Genomic DNA, 4,171 nt, shown 5'->3' with positions numbered 1-4,171 from the left:
GTTTTATGATTTTTTAAAGTGCTCAATTATACTACAGCATAAAAAAAGATTAAAACCTCCCCAAAGGTGACTTGTCTTTAAGAAGCCCACATCCATGTTCTTGAGTCTATGTTTCTTCTTCTTAGTACTTCTTTCTCCTGCTTAAGGCTATGCTACAATGTCTTCATTAAACCCTACTTCCACACCATTAAAAAATAGTATCAGAACTATAAAGGTAAATGACTGAATTTCAACCTCAGGGTACAATTCATTTATAAAATATTTAGCCAGGTGATGGTGGCAGTGCACACCTTTGATCCCAGCACTTGGGAGACAGAGGCAGGCAGATCTCTGAGTTCAAGGCCAGTCTGATCTACAGACTGAGTTCCAGGACAGCCAGGGCTACACGGCGAAACCCTGTTTTGAAAAACAAACAAAAATGATTATTATGTATGTGTGCTTAGGACGTGGGGAAACCAAAAGTGCGGTTATAGGATAACTCTGTGGAAACGGTTCTCTCTTCCCATCTTTATGTGTGTTCTGGGAGTCAAACTCAGTTCTCCATGCTTGTGTAGCAAGCACCTTTGCCCACAGAGCCATCTCAGCAGCCCAGTGAGCCACACTTCAATGAAAACAAATAAAGTAACTGGGTCATTGAGAATTAAGTGTGCCACCAGCCCCAGCTTTATGACAATTGCACTGAGTGAGCTCTGGCCCCCATCTATGACTCTCCTTGCTGGTTCCTAGGGCATCATGGGAGGAAACGGAGCATTTCAGGGGCAGGAGGTCAGATGAGTTATGTGATGAAAATCTATCTTCTGTTTCAAGATGTGGGGAAACTCCCACTAGCTGCCATCTCCAGGTGTCAGGCAGGAAACTCACTTGTGAGTAAAATCAAAACTTCAGTGTGATTGGTCTATAGACTGGACAAGCACTAAGACTTAGCCCAACACAGACTTAAGCCTTTGAAGTCATCTTGTGTTTTCCCGGTGTCTTAGAATTTTTAATTTTTAAAAGATATATTCATTTTCCTTTATTTTTGTTTTTTGTTTTTTGTTTTTGTTTTTTCGAGACAGGGTTTCTCTGTGTAGACCTGGCTGTCCTGGAACTCACTTTGTAGACCAGGCTGGCCTCGAACTCAGAAATCTGCCTGCCTCTGCCTCCCAAGGGCTGGGATTAAAGGCGTGTGCCACCACGCCCGGCTTCCTTTATTTTTAAAGGTTTATTTATTTTATGTATATGAGTACACTGTAGCTGTACAGATGGTTGTGAGCCTTCACGTGGTTGTTGGGAATTGACTTTTAGGACCTCTACTTGCTCCAGTCAACCCCGCTTGCTCCGGCCCAAAGATTTATTTATTATTATACATAAGCACACTGTAGCTGTCTTCAGATGCACCAGAAGAGGGCATTAGATGGTTGCCGGGATTTGAACTCTGAACCTTCGGAGTTCAAATCCCTCATTTTTCCTTTAAATATATGAGCATTTGTCTATATGTATGTATCTCAAACCCTTGTATACATACATGTGCGCCTCATGCTCTCGGAGGCTGAAAGCTAAATATGATTATGGTCCAAGTGGTTCAGGCGGAAGGCCTCTCAACCTGTATTTCTAAGGCTGCAGTAACCAAGTGCTACCACCAGAGGGCAGGATAGACTTTGCAGAGACCCGAGAGGGAACGGAGTACAGGGAAAGACACAAAGGAGGTAAATGCAAATTTCACTAGAGTTTTCCCTAAACCCACCCCAGCTCGAGGTTCTAGCTTTCGCTCTGCTTTCTGTACTTGCTACTGACCAGAATTGACGCCCGCCGTGAGGAAGGCTGAAGGTGTCCCCTGCGGACTCCCCCAGACCCAAGGTAGCTAACTGGCGAGGGGGTGGAAGTGTGTTTGGGATGAGGTGAGGGAGAGGATGGAGGGAGGCCTTGACTCCCAGAGGACTCCTTAAATGAGTCTATGAAATAGTCCGATACCAGACAGATGAACGCACCACAGAAAGCAAACTTATTAACGAACAAGAGAGGTGCTTAAGCGTTCTTTTGGAAGGGGAAGGGGTGTTAGGCAGCCTGTGAAGTGTTTTAGGTGAAAACAAACGGATAGAATGGATGGTGGCTTGAGACAGAGTTTCTCTGAGAGAGCTGACTTCTAGCTTCCTCTCCTGGCATGAGACATCACTCTTCTCCATGAAACTCTCAGGGAAGCACTGCTGTAAGGGAATTCTCTCGAAAGACCTGCCTTTAGGCAGAAGAGGGCTTTCAGAGAAAGTCTCTGACACGTGCTGTTTCTCCTTGCTCATCTCAAGGGTTCCAAAGTGGTACACTTGGGCTGCTATGTCCTGTACTCCTTCCTGTAAGAGGGTCAGGACCGGAGCCATTTACCAACCAGCCTCAGGGGAGCACCCCGTCTGAGGTCATATCCTTCAGGGAGGGAAGGGGTGGAGTCTGCCCCCAGAGGGCCACTGCTGATTTCCCCTTAGTGCCCTGCGCTGCTCCTCCTGGGGTAGGGTGGGGTAGGGTTGTGGTTGGCGGGGGTGGGGGTGGGGGTGAGGCTGGGAGGTGGGGGTGGGGGGCAAGCAGAGGAGGTGCCACTTGCTAGCCCCTGAAGCTGTCTATATGTGTTTGCTCATTTTTATCGCACCGGCAGTGTGGTTTGGGGTGAACCAACTAGCGTTCAGGAAAGGACATTAGCAAGTTCCTGCTTCTAGAGGAAGAGCTAAGGGCTAGGATGAAGGCTTAGCACTTCTTTGTCCAAGTTTAATTCCTGGTTTCGTTTTTCTGTTAAAATCGTTAAATTTCAAAAGTGTACTCAGACCCTGACTTCCCAGTTCAGCCCTGCCCACACCCAGTCGTGGCCTAATTGAGGGAGGAGGACAGGGACCCCGGAAATCTTTCTTTGCCAATACCCAGCATTGTTTTGGGGAGACTGATTCTTGGTAAAAGCTATAATCCAGCAGAATAGAAAGCTGGGGTGATCTGCCAAGACTTTGCTCCGACTGGGTCCCATTTTGCCTTTGTTGAGCTATGTCAACACCATCCAAAACAATTACTGATTCAACACAACTACTATAGAATTTCCAACAGCCCTTCCCACCATATCCTAATAGTTTGGGCTCCCTCCCCCCCCCCAAAAAAAAATAGAGATGCTGAACCTCAGAGTCGTATGGCACTGTAGGGGCCCCTGAAGAGCCAGAACGGTCTTAGAGAAGAATACAGATAGATGGATGAGTGACCCTTTCCATCTCTGAAACACTTCAAACCTGCAATTACCAAGGCAGTGGGGTGCTCTGGCATGGGGACTAACAAATGGATTGAAGAGAGATACATGAGTAGACATAGATAGTGGGTTTTCAGCAGGGATGTTAAGACTAAACTGAAATGTTTAATGCTTTTGAATTTCATACATAGCTACTGTGTTTTCATCATTTCCATTCTCCTGTCCCCTGTTCCCCTTCACTCCTTTGCAAAGCAGTGGCCTCTTCCTCTTTTGTTATTACTGCTATACTTACACAATGTATGTATGTATGTATGTATGTATGTATGTATGTATATATGTATGTATGTATGCATGCACATGTGCACAGCCTGCTGAGTTCCTCTAATGTTGCTTCCATGTCTGTGTGTATAGGGAGAACCACTTGGGGTCAGATGACCTATAAGGGGGTTCATCCCTCAGATGCAACCTCTCAGCAGCTACTAATTACAATTCTTGATGCAGGGATGGGGAAGAACAATTACACATCTACTCACTCCAGACAGGGAAGCAGGTGTGGGCCCAGGGCCGTTCAGAGATTCACAGTCTCAAGTTTTGGTTTTAGTAAAGTAAAAGCTTTTTATTCAAACAAACAAACAAACAAACAAACAAACAAAAATGACCAGGACCAAACCAGAAAGAGTTCCCCAGGTAAGGCCCTACCTATTGTTAGTTCAAAGATTATAAAGGTGAAAACTATAAAGTTGTAATTTGGGTAAGTCAAATCAACTCATATCCTGTCTTTGAGCAGGCAAGGCTTGATTTTGTAAACAGATGTCCAGCAGGTACCTCAGTCATCCAAGCTAGGGTTTCATACAAAAATGGGATTTAACAGTTAGCCTATTTGATCTTGTGACCCCATTACTTTGTTGGGATAGCTGAGGAGGTGAAATATTTTTGTAACAATCAGCAGGTTTTAAGAATAGCTCAATTGGGGGCTGGTGA

The 4,171-nt window shown here is 45.4% G+C and overlaps 1 protein-coding gene across 1 annotated transcript in view; it reads left to right on the top strand.

Annotated features, from left to right (window-relative positions):
• The first annotated feature begins 1,701 nt into the window (after positions 1-1,701).
• Positions 1,702-4,171, top strand: part of LOC110292377 (nuclear body protein SP140-like protein) — a 20,027-nt gene continuing 17,557 nt past the window's right edge. The window contains exon 1 of the mRNA XM_021159698.1: positions 1,702-1,836. The gene's annotated coding sequence lies outside the window, so the exon portion shown is untranslated. The remainder of the gene's footprint in view (positions 1,837-4,171) is intronic.

This window comes from Mus caroli, chromosome 1, assembly GCF_900094665.2.
Source record: "Mus caroli chromosome 1, CAROLI_EIJ_v1.1, whole genome shotgun sequence".
NCBI lineage: Eukaryota > Metazoa > Chordata > Mammalia > Rodentia > Muridae > Mus > Mus caroli.
The sequence above is the reverse complement of the archived record's forward strand: the minus strand, read 5'-3'. Positions and strand labels throughout refer to the sequence as shown.